The sequence below is a fragment of the Procambarus clarkii genome, chromosome 11 (assembly GCF_040958095.1).
Source record: "Procambarus clarkii isolate CNS0578487 chromosome 11, FALCON_Pclarkii_2.0, whole genome shotgun sequence".
NCBI lineage: Eukaryota > Metazoa > Arthropoda > Malacostraca > Decapoda > Cambaridae > Procambarus > Procambarus clarkii.
In genome coordinates, this window is record NC_091160.1 from 14,936,765 (window position 1) to 14,956,307 (window position 19,543).

At 45.9% G+C, this 19,543-nt stretch overlaps 3 non-coding genes across 3 annotated transcripts; all 3 read right to left on the bottom strand.

Moving 5' to 3' along the window:
- Nucleotides 1–5,980: 5,980 nt before the first annotated feature.
- Nucleotides 5,981–6,087, bottom strand: LOC138363839 (small nucleolar RNA SNORA5). Its single transcript, XR_011228157.1, has one exon. It is a non-coding gene; the product is annotated as a small nucleolar RNA SNORA5 (small nucleolar RNA).
- Nucleotides 6,088–6,190: 103 nt separating this feature from the next.
- On the bottom strand, nt 6,191–6,297 carry LOC138363838 (small nucleolar RNA SNORA5). Its single transcript, XR_011228156.1, has one exon. It is a non-coding gene; the product is annotated as a small nucleolar RNA SNORA5 (small nucleolar RNA).
- Nucleotides 6,298–6,520: 223 nt separating this feature from the next.
- LOC138363831 (small nucleolar RNA SNORA5) lies at nt 6,521–6,627 on the bottom strand. Its single transcript, XR_011228150.1, has one exon. It is a non-coding gene; the product is annotated as a small nucleolar RNA SNORA5 (small nucleolar RNA).
- Between the last annotated feature and the right edge of the window lie 12,916 nt (nt 6,628–19,543).

A 19,543-nucleotide genomic window follows, 5' to 3' on the forward strand; every position in this document is an offset into this window, starting at 1 on the left:
TATCTGGGGCCACATTCTTAGTGTGGTAACTATCTGAGCCACATTCTTAGTGAGGTAACTATCTGGGGCCACGTTCTTAGTGTGGTAACTATCTGGGGCCACATTCTTAGTGTGGTAACTATCTGGGCCACATTCTTAGTGAGGTAACTATCTTGGGCCACATTCTTAGTGTGGTAACTATCTAGGGCAACATTCTTAGTGTCGTAACTATCTGGGGCCAAATTCTTAGCGTTGTAACTATCTGGGTCCGCATTCTTAGCGTTGTAACTACCTGGGGGCCACATTCGTAGCGTGGTAACTATCTGGGGCCGCATTCTTACCGTGGTAACTATCTGGGGCCACATTCGTAGCGTGGTAACTATCTGGGGCCACATTCTTAGTGTGGTAACCCTATCTGGTTCCACATTCTTAGTGTGGTAACACTATCTGGAACCAAATTCTTTGTGTAGTAACACTATCAGGGGCCATATTCTTAGCGTGGTAACTATCTGGGGCCACATTCTAGGTGTGGTAACTATCAGGGGCCACATTCTTTGTGTGGTAACCCTTTCTGGGGCCACATTTTTAGTGTGGTAACACTATCTGGGGACACATTCTTAGTGTGGTAAGTGTCTGGGGCCACATTCTTAGTGTGGTAACTATCTGGGGCCACATTCTTAGTGTCGTAACTATCTGGGGCCTCATTCCTAGTGTCGTAACTATCTGCGGCCACATTCGTAGTGTGGCAACCCTATCTAGGGCCCCATTCTTAGTGTGGTAACTATCTGGGGCCACATTCTTAGTGTGGTAACTATCTGGGGCCATATTCATAGTGTGTTAACTATCTGTGGCCACATTATTAGCGTGGTAACTATCTGGGGCCACATTCTTAGTGTGGTAACTATCTAGGGCCACATTCTTTGCGTGGTAACTATCTGGGGCTACATTCTTAGTGTGGTAACTATCTGGGGCGACATTCTTAGTGTGATAACTATCTGGGGCCACATTCTTAGTTTGGTAACTCTCTGTGGCTACATTCCTAGTGTGGTAACTATCTAGGGCCACATTCATAGTGTGGTAACTATCTGGGGCCACATTCTTAGTGTGGTAACTATCTGGGGCCATATTCATAGTGTGTTAACTATCTGTGGCCACATTATTAGCGTGGTAACTATCTGGGGCCACATTCTTAGTTTGGTAACTCTCTGTGGCTACATTCATAGTGTGGTAACTATCTGGGGCCAAATTCCTAGTGTTGTAACTATCTGTGGCCACATTTTTAGCGTGGTAACTATCTGGGGCCACATTCTTAGTGTGGTAGCTATCTAGGGCCACATTCTTAGAGTGGTAACTATCTGGGGCTACATTCTTAGTGTGGTAACTATCTCGGGCCACATTCTTAGTGTAGTAACTATATGGGGCCACATTCTTAGTGTGGTAACTATCTGGGGCCACATTCTTAGTGTGGTAACAATCTGCGGCGACATTCTTAGTGTGGAAACTATATGGGGCCACATTCTTAGTGTGGTAACTATCTGGGGCCACATTCTTAGTGTGGTAACTATCTAGGTCCACATTCTTAGTGTTGTAACTGTCTGTGGCCACATTTTTAGCATGGTAACTATCTGGGGCCACATTCTTAGTATGGTAGCTATCTAGGGCCACATTCTTAGCGTGGTAACTATCTGGGGCTACATTCTTAGTGTGGTAACTATCTAGAGCCACATTCTTAGTGTGGTAACTATCTGGGGCCACATTCTTAGTGTGATAACTATCAGGGGCCACATTAACTGTAGTTAGGGGCCACTAACTGTACATGACACCAAGGTACAACCAGCTGTAGCACAGAGCTCGGTGGCAGCGGCGCCTGAGCAGGGCGCGGAGTCGGGGATGCCTGAGCAGGGCGCGGAGTCGGGGATGCCTGAGCAGGGCGCGGAGTCGGGGATGCCTGAGCAGGGCACGGAGTCGGGGATGCCTGAGCAGGGCGCGGAGTCGGGGATGCCTGAACAGGGCACGGAGTCGGGGACCCCTGAGCAGAGCGCGGTGTCACAGGCACCGGAGCAGAGCGCGGTGTCACAGGCACCGGAGCAGAGCGCGGTGTCATAGGCACCGGGGCAGAGCGCGGTGTCACAGGCACCGGAGCAGAGCGCGGTGTCACAGGCACCGGAGCAGAGCGCGGTGTCACAGGCACCGGAGCAGAGCGCGGTGTCACAGGCACCGGAGCAGAGCGCGGTGTCACAGGCACCGGAGCAGGGCACAGTGTCGGGGGCGCCGCAGCAGAGTGCGGTCCCTGGCAGAGGGAAACAAACAAAACAAGGCCCCAAAATCTGTTGGTATTACAGATGGGCTACCTGTAAGCATGGGGAATCGGGAAGAATAAATGGAACATGTACACACGATCACCCTAGAAAGTGCAGAAAGCTCCTCAATACAGGTAAATGTACCAAAAGCTGTGAATTCTTTCACCCAGAAATTTGCAAGAACTCTTTGGACAGGAAAGAGTGCTTCAATGCTGAATGTCCAGCTTTTCATATAAGAGGTACCAGGCGAATAAAACCGACAGACTACCACTATGAAAACAGCCACTACTCCATCAACCGGGATAATTTCTTAGCAAGAGGAGGAGGAGAAGAATGGCTAAAAATGACCAGACACTACCACCAACTCGGTCAAATGCTAGAGAGGACGCAAACACAGTGGCCTCCTTACCAGAGCCTCAGATATTAACACCAATTGAAGCATCCAGCACTTCCACTAACACGATAACATCATTTATATTTGCCAACATCCAGGGTATAAAAACACGCAAATCCAACAAAGTTCATTTTATAGATGGTCTCCTTCATGAGGCAAATGCAGTGTTTGCAGCCCTAACGGAAACTCACACAAAGGACTACCTTGATGGTGAAATATGGATCTCAGAATACAATCTCTTCAGATGTGATAGGAAACACCGGCTTCAGGGTGGGGTCAGCCTCTACATCAAAGACACACTCATCTGTACTGAGCTGCTAAACACCTCAAATGATAAGGTGGAAGTGCTGATAGTCAAAATAGAGATCCTAAATGTAGTTGTTGTCCTTGTATATAAGTCACCGGAGGCAAACCCTCAGCAGTTTAAAGACCAACTAATGAAAATAGAACACTGCTTGGAAAACCTCACAAATCCAGCTCCGAACATCATCCTGCTTGGGGACTTCAACCTACGGCACCTGAAATGGAAGCACCTGGCTAATACAGTAATATCAGAAAGAATACCAGGAAGTAGCCTAAATGAGCAGGCACATGCAAATGACCTGCTACGGATGTGCGATAGGTTTGCCTTAAACCAGCAAATAGTAGAACCAACTAGGAAGGAGAACACGCTGGACCTCATTTTCACTAATAATGATGAGTTGATCGGGAACATAATGATTACAAATACCTGTTACTCAGATCACAACTTAATTGAAGTTCTGACAACCATGGGAAATGGACCTTCAAAACCAGTCCAGATTCCCGGTGGAGGAGATTTCAGCAAATTCAACTTCAATAATAAACGGATAAACTGGGAGCAAATAAACCAGGACTTCACAGAAATAAACTGGGAAGAACAGCTAGGAAATGCAAACCTGAACCAGTGCCTGGAAAAAATAAGCTCAGTAGCACTAGAAATATGTTCAAACCGCATACCCCTAAGAAAAAAGAGAAAGAGATGCAGACTGGAACGGGAACGTCGTTCCCTATATAGGCGAAGAAAACGAATCGCGGAACAACTTGAGAGTCGCACCCTATCTCAAGAACGGCGTAGAAGGTTAGGTAGAGAAATAGAAACAATTGAACTCAAGCTACAAGAATCATACAAAACCCAGGAGAGGCAAAGAGAGCAAAAGGCCATCAGTGAAATAGAGAGAAATCCGAAATATTTTTTCTCCTATGCAAAATCAAGATCAAAAACCACATCTAGTATCGGGCCCCTGCGAAAGGGAGATGGAACTTTCACAGATGACAACAAAGAAATGAGCGAGTTACTGAGGAAGCAGTACGACTCTGTTTTCAGTGAGCCATTAAATGCACTAAAGATTGATAACCCAAATGAATTTTTCATGGATATGATACCAACATCAAATCTCATATCAGACGTCGCCCTATCCCCACTAGATTTTGAAGAAGCCATAAACAGTATGCCTATGCACTCTGCACCAGGCCCGGATTCTTGGAACTCCATATTCATCAAGAACTGTAAAAAACCACTGTCGCAGGCCCTTCACATTCTGTGGAGACAAAGCCTAGATACTGGCGTTATCCCTGACATACTAAAAACAGCAGAGATAGCACCACTCCATAAAGGAGGAAATAAGGCAGAGGCAAAAAATTACAGACCGATAGCACTAACATCGCACATCATAAAAAATTTTGAGAGAGTGCTAAGGAGTAAGATCACAAAATATATGGAATCACAGCATCTCCATAACCCCGGACAACATGGTTTCAGAACAGGGCGCTCTTGCCTGTCGCAGTTGCTGGACCACTATGATATGGCATTAGATGCTATGGAAGACAAACAAAACGCTGATGTAATTTACACAGATTTCGCAAAAGCTTTTGATAAATGTGACCATGGTGTTATTGCACATAAAATGCGTTCAAAAGGAATTACCGGGAAAATAGGCAGATGGATCTACAATTTCCTGACTGACAGAACCCAATGTGTAATAGTCAACAAAATAAAATCCAGCCCATCAACCGTGAAGAGCTCAGTCCCCCAGGGTACTGTGCTTGCTCCAGTACTTTTTCTCATCCTCATATCGGACATAGACCAGAACACAACCTATAGCACTGTATCATCCTTTGCAGATGACACTAGGATTTTCATGAGAGTTGGCAACATAGAGGACACGGCAAACCTCCAATCAGATGTAGATCAGGTCTTTCTATGGGCTACAGAAAATAATATGGTATTCAACGAGGATAAGTTTCAGCTCATGCGCTACGGAAAAATTGAAAATATAAAAACAGAAACCACGTACAAAACGCAGGCAAATCATAACATAGAACGAAAAGGCAATGTAAAGGACCTGGGTGTACTCATGTCGGAAGACCTTACCTTTAAAGAACACAATAAAGTAGCCGTCGCAACTGCAAGAAAAATGACAGGTTGGATAACAAGAACTTTTCACACTAGAGATGCTATACCGATGATGATACTTTTCAAAACGCTTGTGCTCTCTAGAGTGGAGTACTGCTGCACAATGACAGCCCCTTTCAAAGCTGGAGAAATTGCTGACCTAGAGAGCGTGCAGAGATCCTTTACTGCTAGAATCCACTCAGTAAAACATCTAAACTACTGGGACCGACTAAAGAGCCTAAATCTGTACTCCCTTGAGCGCAGGCGGGAGAGATACATAATAATTTACACGTGGAAAATAATTGAGGGGCTGGTCCCAAACCTGCACACAGAAATAACACCACATGAGACCAGAAGACATGGCAGGATGTGCAGAATACCCCCGTTGAAAAGCAGAGGTGCAACAGGTACTCTGAGAGAGAACTCTATCAACATCAGAGGCCCGAGACTGTTCAACACACTTCCACTACACATAAGGGGCATAACTGGCAAACCCCTCACAGTGTTCAAGAGAGAACTGGATAAGCACCTCCAAAGGATACCTGATCAACCAGGCTGTGACTCATACGTCAGGCTGCGAGCAGCCGCGTCTAACAGCCTGGTTGATCAGTCCAGCAACCAGGAGGCCTGGTCGACGACCGGGCCGCGGGGACACTAAGCCCCGGAAGCACCTCAAGGTAGCCTCAAGGTAGGTGGCCACATTTTTAGCGTGGTAACTATCTGGGGCCACATTCTTAGTGTGGTAGCTATCTAGGGCCACATTCGTAGCGTGGTAACTATCTGGGGCTACATTCTTAGTGTGGTAACTATCTAGGGCCACATTCTTAGTGTGGTAACTATCTGGTTCCACATTCTTTGTGTGATAACTATCTGAGGCCACATTCTTTGTGTGGTAACTATCTGTGGCCACATTTTTAGCGTGGTAAATATCTGGGGCCACATTCTTAGTGTGGTAGCTATCAAGGGCCACATTCGTAGCGTGGTAACTATCTGGGGCTACATTCTTAGTGTGGTAACTATCTAGGGCCACATTCTTAGTGTGGTAACTATCTGGTTCCACATTCTTTGTGTGATAACTATCTGAGGCCACATTCTTTGTGTGGTAACTATCTGTGGCCACATTTTTAGCGTGGTAAATATCTGGGGCCACATTCTTAGTGTGGTAGCTATCAAGGGCCACATTCGTAGCGTGGTAACTATCTGGGGCTACATTCTTAGTGTGGTAACTATCAAGAGCCACATTCTTAGTGTAGTAACTATATGGGGCCACATTCTTAGTGTGGTAACTATCTGGGGCCACATTCTTAGTGTGGTAACAATCTGCGGCGACATTCTTAGTGTGGAAACTATATGGGGCCACATTCTTAGTGTGGTAACTATCTGGGGCCACATTCTTAGTGTGGTAACTATCTAGGTCCACATTCTTAGTGTTGTAACTGTCTGTGGCCACATTTTTAGCATGGTAACTATCTGGGGCCACATTCTTAGTATGGTAGCTATCTAGGGCCACATTCTTAGCGTGGTAACTATCTGGGGCTACATTCTTAGTGTGGTAACTATCTAGAGCCACATTCTTAGTGTGGTAACTATCTGGGGCCACATTCTTAGTGTGATAACTATCAGGGGCCACATTAACTGTAGTTAGGGGCCACTAACTGTACATGACACCAAGGTACAACCAGCTGTAGCACAGAGCTCGGTGGCAGCGGCGCCTGAGCAGGGCGCGGAGTCGGGGATGCCTGAGCAGGGCGTGGAGTCGGGGATGCCTGAGCAGGGCGCGGAGTCGGGGATGCCTGAGCAGGGCACGGAGTCGGGGATGCCTGAGCAGGGCGCGGAGTCGGGGATGCCTGAACAGGGCACGGAGTCGGGGACCCCTGAGCAGAGCGCGGTGTCACAGGCACCGGAGCAGAGCGCGGTGTCACAGGCACCGGAGCAGAGCGCGGTGTCATAGGCACCGGGGCAGAGCGCGGTGTCACAGGCACCGGAGCAGAGCGCGGTGTCACAGGCACCGGAGCAGAGCGCGGTGTCACAGGCACCGGAGCAGAGCGCGGTGTCACAGGCACCGGAGCAGAGCGCGGTGTCACAGGCACCGGAGCAGGGCACAGTGTCGGGGGCGCCGCAGCAGAGTGCGGTCCCTGGCAGAGGGAAACAAACAAAACAAGGCCCCAAAATCTGTTGGTATTACAGATGGGCTACCTGTAAGCATGGGGAATCGGGAAGAATAAATGGAACATGTACACACGATCACCCTAGAAAGTGCAGAAAGCTCCTCAATACAGGTAAATGTACCAAAAGCTGTGAATTCTTTCACCCAGAAATTTGCAAGAACTCTTTGGACAGGAAAGAGTGCTTCAATGCTGAATGTCCAGCTTTTCATATAAGAGGTACCAGGCGAATAAAACCGACAGACTACCACTATGAAAACAGCCACTACTCCATCAACCGGGATAATTTCTTAGCAAGAGGAGGAGGAGAAGAATGGCTAAAAATGACCAGACACTACCACCAACTCGGTCAAATGCTAGAGAGGACGCAAACACAGTGGCCTCCTTACCAGAGCCTCAGATATTAACACCAATTGAAGCATCCAGCACTTCCACTAACACGATAACATCATTTATATTTGCCAACATCCAGGGTATAAAAACACGCAAATCCAACAAAGTTCATTTTATAGATGGTCTCCTTCATGAGGCAAATGCAGTGTTTGCAGCCCTAACGGAAACTCACACAAAGGACTACCTTGATGGTGAAATATGGATCTCAGAATACAATCTCTTCAGATGTGATAGGAAACACCGGCTTCAGGGTGGGGTCAGCCTCTACATCAAAGACACACTCATCTGTACTGAGCTGCTAAACACCTCAAATGATAAGGTGGAAGTGCTGATAGTCAAAATAGAGATCCTAAATGTAGTTGTTGTCCTTGTATATAAGTCACCGGAGGCAAACCCTCAGCAGTTTAAAGACCAACTAATGAAAATAGAACACTGCTTGGAAAACCTCACAAATCCAGCTCCGAACATCATCCTGCTTGGGGACTTCAACCTACGGCACCTGAAATGGAAGCACCTGGCTAATACAGTAATATCAGAAAGAATACCAGGAAGTAGCCTAAATGAGCAGGCACATGCAAATGACCTGCTACGGATGTGCGATAGGTTTGCCTTAAACCAGCAAATAGTAGAACCAACTAGGAAGGAGAACACGCTGGACCTCATTTTCACTAATAATGATGAGTTGATCGGGAACATAATGATTACAAATACCTGTTACTCAGATCACAACTTAATTGAAGTTCTGACAACCATGGGAAATGGACCTTCAAAACCAGTCCAGATTCCCGGTGGAGGAGATTTCAGCAAATTCAACTTCAATAATAAACGGATAAACTGGGAGCAAATAAACCAGGACTTCACAGAAATAAACTGGGAAGAACAGCTAGGAAATGCAAACCTGAACCAGTGCCTGGAAAAAATAAGCTCAGTAGCACTAGAAATATGTTCAAACCGCATACCCCTAAGAAAAAAGAGAAAGAGATGCAGACTGGAACGGGAACGTCGTTCCCTATATAGGCGAAGAAAACGAATCGCGGAACAACTTGAGAGTCGCACCCTATCTCAAGAACGGCGTAGAAGGTTAGGTAGAGAAATAGAAACAATTGAACTCAAGCTACAAGAATCATACAAAACCCAGGAGAGGCAAAGAGAGCAAAAGGCCATCAGTGAAATAGAGAGAAATCCGAAATATTTTTTCTCCTATGCAAAATCAAGATCAAAAACCACATCTAGTATCGGGCCCCTGCGAAAGGGAGATGGAACTTTCACAGATGACAACAAAGAAATGAGCGAGTTACTGAGGAAGCAGTACGACTCTGTTTTCAGTGAGCCATTAAATGCACTAAAGATTGATAACCCAAATGAATTTTTCATGGATATGATACCAACATCAAATCTCATATCAGACGTCGCCCTATCCCCACTAGATTTTGAAGAAGCCATAAACAGTATGCCTATGCACTCTGCACCAGGCCCGGATTCTTGGAACTCCATATTCATCAAGAACTGTAAAAAACCACTGTCGCAGGCCCTTCACATTCTGTGGAGACAAAGCCTAGATACTGGCGTTATCCCTGACATACTAAAAACAGCAGAGATAGCACCACTCCATAAAGGAGGAAATAAGGCAGAGGCAAAAAATTACAGACCGATAGCACTAACATCGCACATCATAAAAAATTTTGAGAGAGTGCTAAGGAGTAAGATCACAAAATATATGGAATCACAGCATCTCCATAACCCCGGACAACATGGTTTCAGAACAGGGCGCTCTTGCCTGTCGCAGTTGCTGGACCACTATGATATGGCATTAGATGCTATGGAAGACAAACAAAACGCTGATGTAATTTACACAGATTTCGCAAAAGCTTTTGATAAATGTGACCATGGTGTTATTGCACATAAAATGCGTTCAAAAGGAATTACCGGGAAAATAGGCAGATGGATCTACAATTTCCTGACTGACAGAACCCAATGTGTAATAGTCAACAAAATAAAATCCAGCCCATCAACCGTGAAGAGCTCAGTCCCCCAGGGTACTGTGCTTGCTCCAGTACTTTTTCTCATCCTCATATCGGACATAGACCAGAACACAACCTATAGCACTGTATCATCCTTTGCAGATGACACTAGGATTTTCATGAGAGTTGGCAACATAGAGGACACGGCAAACCTCCAATCAGATGTAGATCAGGTCTTTCTATGGGCTACAGAAAATAATATGGTATTCAACGAGGATAAGTTTCAGCTCATGCGCTACGGAAAAATTGAAAATATAAAAACAGAAACCACGTACAAAACGCAGGCAAATCATAACATAGAACGAAAAGGCAATGTAAAGGACCTGGGTGTACTCATGTCGGAAGACCTTACCTTTAAAGAACACAATAAAGTAGCCGTCGCAACTGCAAGAAAAATGACAGGTTGGATAACAAGAACTTTTCACACTAGAGATGCTATACCGATGATGATACTTTTCAAAACGCTTGTGCTCTCTAGAGTGGAGTACTGCTGCACAATGACAGCCCCTTTCAAAGCTGGAGAAATTGCTGACCTAGAGAGCGTGCAGAGATCCTTTACTGCTAGAATCCACTCAGTAAAACATCTAAACTACTGGGACCGACTAAAGAGCCTAAATCTGTACTCCCTTGAGCGCAGGCGGGAGAGATACATAATAATTTACACGTGGAAAATAATTGAGGGGCTGGTCCCAAACCTGCACACAGAAATAACACCACATGAGACCAGAAGACATGGCAGGATGTGCAGAATACCCCCGTTGAAAAGCAGAGGTGCAACAGGTACTCTGAGAGAGAACTCTATCAACATCAGAGGCCCGAGACTGTTCAACACACTTCCACTACACATAAGGGGCATAACTGGCAAACCCCTCACAGTGTTCAAGAGAGAACTGGATAAGCACCTCCAAAGGATACCTGATCAACCAGGCTGTGACTCATACGTCAGGCTGCGAGCAGCCGCGTCTAACAGCCTGGTTGATCAGTCCAGCAACCAGGAGGCCTGGTCGACGACCGGGCCGCGGGGACACTAAGCCCCGGAAGCACCTCAAGGTAGCCTCAAGGTAGGTGGCCACATTTTTAGCGTGGTAACTATCTGGGGCCACATTCTTAGTGTGGTAGCTATCTAGGGCCACATTCGTAGCGTGGTAACTATCTGGGGCTACATTCTTAGTGTGGTAACTATCTAGGGCCACATTCTTAGTGTGGTAACTATCTGGTTCCACATTCTTTGTGTGATAACTATCTGAGGCCACATTCTTTGTGTGGTAACTATCTGTGGCCACATTTTTAGCGTGGTAAATATCTGGGGCCACATTCTTAGTGTGGTAGCTATCAAGGGCCACATTCGTAGCGTGGTAACTATCTGGGGCTACATTCTTAGTGTGGTAACTATCTAGGGCCACATTCTTAGTGTGGTAACTATCTGGTTCCACATTCTTTGTGTGATAACTATCTGAGGCCACATTCTTTGTGTGGTAACTATCTGTGGCCACATTTTTAGCGTGGTAAATATCTGGGGCCACATTCTTAGTGTGGTAGCTATCAAGGGCCACATTCGTAGCGTGGTAACTATCTGGGGCTACATTCTTAGTGTGGTAACTATCAAGAGCCACATTCTTAGTGTAGTAACTATCTGGGGCCACATTCTTAGTGTGGCAACCTTGTCTGTGGCCACATTTTTAGCGTGGTAACTATCTGGGGTCACATTCTTAGTGTGGCAACCCTGTCTGTGGCCACATTCTTAGCATGGTAACTATCTGCGGCTACAGTCTAAGCGTGGTAACTATCTGGGGCCACATTCTTAGTGTGGTAACATTATTTGGGACCACATTCTTAGCATGTTAACTATCTGGGGCCACATTCTTAGCATGGTAACTATCTGAGGCCACATTCGTATTAGGGTATCTATCTGGGGTCACATTCTTAGTGTGGTAACCCTATCTGGTTCAACATTCTTAGTGGGGTAACACTATCTGGAGCCAAATTCTTAGTGTGGTAACTATCTGGGGCAAAATTCTTAGCGTGGTAACTATCTGGGCCCACATTCGTAGCGTGGTAACTACCTGGGGCCACATTCTTTGTGTGGTAACCCTATCTGGGGGAACATTCTTAGTGTGGTAACACTATCAGGGGACACATTCTTAGTGTGGTAACTATCTGGGGCCACATTCTTAGTGTGGTTACTATCTGGGGCGATATTCTTAGTGTGGTAACAATCTGGGGCAACATTCTTAGTGTGGTAACTATCTGTGGCCACATTCTTATCGTGGTAACTATCTGGGGCTACATTCTTAGTGTGGTAACTATCTGGGGCGACATTCCTAGTGTGGTAACTATCTGGGGCCACATTCTTAGTGTGGTAACTATCTGGAGCCACATTCTTAGTGTGGTAACTATCTGGGGCCACATTCTTAGTGTGGTAACTATCTGGGGCCACATTCGTAGTGTGATGACTATCTGGGGCCACATTCTTAGTGTGGCAACCCTGTTTAGGGCCACATTCTTAATGTGATAACTATCTGGGGCCACATTCTTAGTGTGGTAACACTATCTGGGGCCACATTCTTAGTGTGGTAGCTATCTGGGGCAACATTCCTAGTGTGGTAAGTATCTGGGGCCACATTCTTAGTATGGCAACCCTGTTTAGGGCCACATTCTTAGTGTGAAAACTATCTTGGGCCACATTCTCAGTGTGGTAACTATCTGGGGCCACATTCTTAGTGTGGTAACTTTCTGGGGCCACATTCTTAGTGTGGTAACTATCTAGGGCCACATTCTTAGTGTGGTAACTTTCTGGGGCCACATTCTTAGTGTGGTAACTATCTGGGGCCACATTCTTAGTGTGGTAACTATCTACGGCCACATTCTTAGTGTGGCAACCCTATCTAGGGCCACATTCTTAGTGTTGTAACTATCTGGGGCCACATTCTTAGTGCGGTAACTATCAGGGGCCACATTCTTATTGTGGTAACTATCTGTGGCCACATCCTTAGCGTGGTAACTATCTGGGGCCACATTCTTAGTGTGGTAACTATACTATCTAGAGCCACATTCTTAGCGTTGTAACTATCTGGAGCTACATTCTTAGTGTGGTAACTATCTGGGGCGACATTCTTAGTGTGGTAACTATCTGGGGCTACATTCTTAGTGTGGTAACTATCTGGGGCCACATTCTTAGTGTGGTAACTATCTGGGGCCACATTCTTAGTGTAGTAACTCTCTGGGGCCACATTCATAGTGTGGCAACCGTGTTTAGGGACACATTCTAAGTGTGATAACTATCTGGGGCCACATTCTTAGTGTGGTAACTATCTGTGGCCACATTTTTAGCGTGGTAACTATCTGGGGCTACATTCTTAGTGTGGTAGCTATCTTGGGCCACATTCGTAGCGTGGTAACTATCTGGGGCTACATTCTTAGTGTGGTAACTAGCTGGGGCCACATTCTTAGTGTGGCAACCCTGTCTGGGGCCACATTCTTAGCGTGAAACTACCTGTGGCCACATTCTTAGCGTGGTAACTATCTGGGGTCACATTCTTAGCATGGTAACTATCAGCGGCTACATTCTTAGAGTGGTAACTATCTGGGGCCACATTCTCAGTGTGGTAACACTATTTTTGGTCACATTCTTAGCATGTTAACTATCTGGGGCCACATTCTTTGTGTGGCAACCTTGTTAAGGGCCACATTCTTAGAGTGATAACTATCTGGGGCTACATTCTTAGTGTGGTAACTATCTAGGGACACATTCTTAGTGTGGCAACCCTGTCTGGGGCCACATTCTTAGCGTGAAACTACCTGTGGCCACATTCGTAGCGTGGTAACTATCTGGGGTCACATTCTTAGCATGGTAACTATCAGCGGCTACATTCTTAGAGTGGTAACTATCTGGGGCCACATTCTCAGTGTGGTAACACTATTTTTGGTCACATTCTTAGCATGTTAACTATCTGGGGCCACATTCGTAGCGTGGTAACTATCTGGGGCCATATTCTTAGTGTGGTAACTACCTAGGGCAACATTCTTAGCGTGGTAACTATCTGGGGCTACATTCTTAGTGTGGAAACTATCTGGATCGACATTCTTAGTGTGGTAACTATCTGGGGACACATTCTTAGTGTGATAACTATCTGGAACCACATTCCTAGTGTGGTAACTATCTGGGGCCACATTCTTAGTGTGGTAAACAACTGGGGCACAATCGTAGTGTGATAACTATTTTGGGCCACATTCTTAGTGTGATAACTATCTGGGGCCACATTCTTTGTGTGGCAACCCTGTTTAGGGCCACATTCTTAGTGTGATAACTATCTGGGGCCACTATCTTAGTGTGGTAACACTCTCTGGGGTCACATTCTTAGCGAGGTAACTATCTGTAACCACATTCTTATTGTGGTAACTATCTGTGGCCACATTCTTATTGTGGTAACTATCTGGGGCCACATTCTTAGTGTAGTAACTATCTGGGGCCACATTCATTGTGTGGCAACCCTATTTAGGGCCACATTCTTAGTGTGATATCTATCTGGGGCCACATTCTTAGTGTGGTAACTATCTGGGGCCACATTCTTAGCGTGGTAACTTTCTGGGGCCACATTCCTAGTGTGGTAACTATCTGGGGCCACATTCTTTGTGTGTTAACTTTCTGGGGCCACATTCTTTGTGTGGTTACTATCTGGGACCACAGTCTTAGTGTTACAACCCTGTTTATGGCCACATTCTTAGTGTGATAATTATCTACGGCCACATTCTTAGTGTGGTAACTATCTGGGGCTACATTCTTAGTGTGGTAACTATCTGGGGCTACATTCTTAGCGTGGTAACGATCTGGGGCCACATTCTTAGTGTGGTAACTATCTGGGGCCACATTCTTAGTGTGGTAACTATCTGGGGCCACATTCTTAGTGTGGTAACTATCTGGGGCCACATTCGTAGTGTGGTAACTATCTGGGGACACATTCGAAGCGTGGTAACAATCTGGGGCCACATTCTTAGTGTGGCAACCCTGTTTAGGGTCACATTCTTAGTGTGATAACTATCTTTGGCCACATTCTTAGTGTGGTAACTATCTGAAGCCACATTCGAAGTGTGGTAACTATCTGAGGCCACATTCTTTGTGTGGTAACTATCTGGGGCCACAGTCTTAGTGTTACAAACCTGTTTATGGCCACATTCTTAGTGTGATAATTATCTACGGCCACATTCTTAGTGTGGTAACTACATTGGGCTACATTCTTAGTGTGGTAACTATCTGGGGCCACATTCTTAGTGTGGTAACTATCTGGGTCCACATTCTTAGTGTGGTAACTATCTGGGGGCCACATTCTTAGTGTGGTAACTATCTGGGGGCCACATTCTTAGTGTGGTAACTATCTGGGGCTACATTCGAAGCGTGGTAACTATCTGGGGCCACATTCTTAGTGTGGCAACCCTGTTTAGGGCCACATTCTTAGTGTGATAACTATCTGGGGCCACATTCTTAGTGTGGTAACACTATTTTTGGCCACATTCTTAGCATGTTAACTATCTTTCGCCATATTCTTAGCATGGTAACTATCTGGGGCCATATTCGTAGCATGGTAACTATCTGGGGTCACATTCTTAGCGTGGTAACTACCTGGGGCCACATTCTTAGCGTGGTAACTATTTGGGGCCACATTCTTAGCGTGGTAACTATCTGGGGCCACATTCGTAGCGTGGTAACTATCTGGGGCCACATTCTTAGTGTGGTAACCCTATGTGGTTCCACATTCTTAGTGTGGTAACTATCTGGGGCCACATTCTTAGTGTGGTAACTATCTGGGGCCACATTTTTAGTGTGGTAACTATCTGGGGCCACATTCTTAGTGTGATAACTATCTGGGGCCACATTCTTAGTGTGGTAACTATCTGGGGCCACATTCTTAGTGTGCTAACTTTCTAGGGCCACATTTTTAGTGTGGTAAATTTCTGGGGCCACATTCTTACTGTGGTAACTATCTGGGGCCACATTCTTAGTGTGGTAACTATCTGCGGCCACATTCTTAGTGTGGTAACTATCTGCGGCCACATTCTTAGTGTGGCAACCCTATCTAGGGCCACATTCTCAGTGTTGTAACTATCTGGGGCCACATTCTTAGTGTTGTAACTATCAGGGGCCACATTCTTAGTGTGGTAACTATCTGTGGCCACATTCTTAGCGTTGTAACTATCTGGGGCCACATTCTTAGTGTGGTAACTATCAAGGGCCACATTCTTAGCGTGGTAACTATCTGGAGCTACATTCTTAGTGTGGTAACGATCTGGTGCGACATTCTTAGTGTGGTAACTATCTGAGGCCACATTCTTAGTTTGGTAACTATCTGGGGCCACATTCTTTGTGTGGTAACCCTATCTGCGGGAACATTCTTTGTGTAGTAACATAATCTGGGGACACATTCTTAGTGTGGTAACTGTCTGAGGCCACATTCTTAGTGTGGTAACTATCTGGGGCCACATTCTTAGTGTGGTTACTATCTGGGGCGACATTTCTAATGTGGTAACAATCTGGGGCCACATTCTTAGTGTGGTAACTATCTGTGGCCACATTCTTAGCGTGGTAACTATCTGGGGCTACATTCTTAGTGTGGTAACTATCTGGGGCGACATTCTTAGTGTGGTAACTATCTGGGGCCACATTCTTAGTGTCGTAACTATCTGGAGCCACATTCTTAGTGTGGTAACTATCTGGAGCCACATTCTTAGTGTGGTAACTGAGGCCACATTCTTAGTGTGATAACTATCTGGGGCCACATTCTTAGTGTGGCAACCCTGTTTAGGGCCACATTCTTAGTGTGATAACTATCTAGGGCCACATTCTTAGTGTGGTAACACTATCTGGGGCCACATTCTTAGTGTGGTAACTGTCTGGGGCCACATTCTTAGTGTCGTAACTATCTGCGGCCACATTCGTAGTGTAGCAACCCTATCTAGGGCCCCATTCTTAGTGTGGTAACTATCTGGGGCCACATTCTTAGTTTGGTAGCTATCTGGGGCCACATTCTTAGTGTGGTAACTATCTGTGGCCACATTCTTAGCGTGGTAACTATCTGGGGCCACATTCTTAGTGTGGTAACTATCTAGGGCCATATTCTTAGCGTGGTAACTATCTGGGGCTATATTCTTAGTGTGGTAACTCTCTGGGGCTACATTCTTAGTGTGGTAACTATCTGGGGCCACATTCGTAGTGTAGTAACTATCTGGGGCCACATTCTTAGTGTTGCAACCGTGTTTAGGGCCACATTCTTAGTGTGATAACTATCTGGGGCAAATTTATTAGTGTTATAACTATCTGTGGCCACATTTTTAGCATGGTAACTATCTGGGGCCACATTCTTAGTGTGGTAGCTATCTAGGGCCACATTCTTAGCGTGGTAACTATCTGGGGCCACATTCTTAGTGTCATAACTATCTGAGGCCACATTCTTTGTGTGGTAACTATCTGTGGCCACATTTTTAGCGTGGTAACTATCTGGGGCCACATTCTTTGTGTGTTAGCTATCTAGTGCCACATTCGTAGCGTGGTAACTTTCTGGGGCTACATTCTTAGTGTGGTAACTATCTAGGGCCACATTCGTAGTGTGGTAACTCTCTGGGGCCACATTCTTAGTGTGGCAACCCTGTCTGGGGCCACATTCTCAGTGTTGTAACTATCTGGGGCCACATTCTTAGTGTGGTAACACTATCTGGGGCCACATTCTTAGTGTGGTAACTATCTGGGGCCACATTCTTAGTGTGATAACTATCTGGGGCCACATTCTTAGTGTGGTAACTATCTGGGGCCACATTCCTAGTGTGGTAACTATCTGGGGCGAACATTCTTAGTGTGGCAACCCTGTTTAGGGCCACATTCTTAGTGTGATAACTATCTGGGGCCACATTATTAGTGTGGTAACTATCTGTGGCCACATTCTTAGCGTGGTAACTATCTGGGGCTACATTCTTAGTGTGGTAACTATCTGGGGCGACATTCTTAGTGTGGTAACTCTCTGGGGCCACATTCTTAGTGTGGCAACCCTGTCTGGGGCCACATTCTCAGTGTTGTAAGTATCTGGGGCCACATTCTTAGTGTGGTAACACTATCTGGGGCCACATTCTTAGTGTGGTAACTATCTGGGGCCACATTCTTAGTGTGGTAACTATCTGGGGCCACATTCTTAGTGTGGTAACTATCTGGGGCCACATTCCTAGTGTGGTAACTATCTGGGGCGAACATTCTTAGTGTGGCAACCCTGTTTAGGGCCACATTCTTAGTGTGATAACTATCTGGGGCCACATTCTTAGTGTGGTAACTATCTGTGGCCACATTCTTAGCGTGGTAACTATCTGGGGTTACATTCTTAGTGTGGTAACTATCTGGGGCGACATTCTTAGTGTGGTAACTATCTGGGGCCACATTCTTAGTGTGGTAACTATCTGGAGCCACATTCTTAGTGTGGTAACTATCTGGGGCCATATTCTTAGTGTGGTAACTATCTGGGGTCACATTCTTAGTGTGGTAACTATCTGGGGCCACATTCTTAGTGTGTCAACCCTGTTTAGGGCCACATTCTTAGTGTGGTAACACTATCTGGGGGCCACATTCCTAGTGTGGTAACTATCTGGGGCCACATTCTTAGTGTGGTAACTCTCTGGGGCCACATTTTTAGTGTCGTAACTATCTGGGGCCACATTCTTAGTGTGATAACTATCTGGGGCCACATTCGTAGTGTGGTAACTATCTGGGGCCACATTCTTAGTGTGGTAACTTTCTAGGGCCACATTCTTAGTGTGGTAAACTTCTGGGGCCACATTCGTACTGTGGTAACTATCTGGGGCCACATTCTTAGTGTGGTAACTATCTGCGGCCACATTCGTAGTGTGGTAACTATCTGCGGCCACATTCTTAGTGTGGCAACCCTATCTAGGGCCACATTCTCAGTGTTGTAACTATCTGGGGCCACATTCGTAGTGTGGTAACTATCAGGGGCCACATTCTTAGTGTGGTAACTATCTGTGGCCACATTCTTAGCGTGGTAACTATCTGGGGCCACATTCTTAGTGTGGTAACGATCAAGGGCCACATTCTTAGCGTGGTAACTATCTGGAGCTACATTCTTAGTGTGGTAACTATCTGGTGCGACATTCTTAGTGTGGTAACTATCTGAGGCCACATTCTTAGTTTGGTAACTATCTGGGGCCACATTCTTTGTGTGGTAACCCTATCTGGGGGAACATTCTTTGTGTAGTAACATAATCTGGGGACACATTCTTAGTGTGGTAACTGTCTGAGGCCACATTCTTAGTGTGGTAACTATCTGGAGCCACATTCTTAGTGTGGTAACTATCTGTGGCCACATTCTTAGCGTGGTAACTATCTGGGGCTACATTCTTAGTGTGGTAACTATCTGGGGCGACATTCTTAGTGTGGTAACTATCTGGGGCCACATTCTTAGCGTGGTAACTATCTGGGGCTACATTCTTAGTGTGGTAACTATCTGGGGGCCACATTCTTAGTGTGGTAACTATCTGGGGCTACATTCGAAGCGTGGTAACTATCTGGGGCCACATTCTTAGTGTGGCAACCCTGTTTAGGGCCACATTCTTAGTGTGATAACTATCTGGGGCCACATTCTTAGTGTGGTAACACTATTTTTGGCCACATTCTTAGCATGTTAACTATCTTTCGCCATATTCTTAGCATGGTAACTATCTGGGGCCATATTCGTAGCATGATAACTATCTGGGGTCACATTCTTAGCGTGGTAACTACCTGGGGCCACATTCTTAGCGTGGTAACTATTTGGGGCCACATTCTTAGAGTGGTAACTATTTGGGGCCACATTCGTAGCGTGGTAACTATCTGGGGCCACATTCTTAGT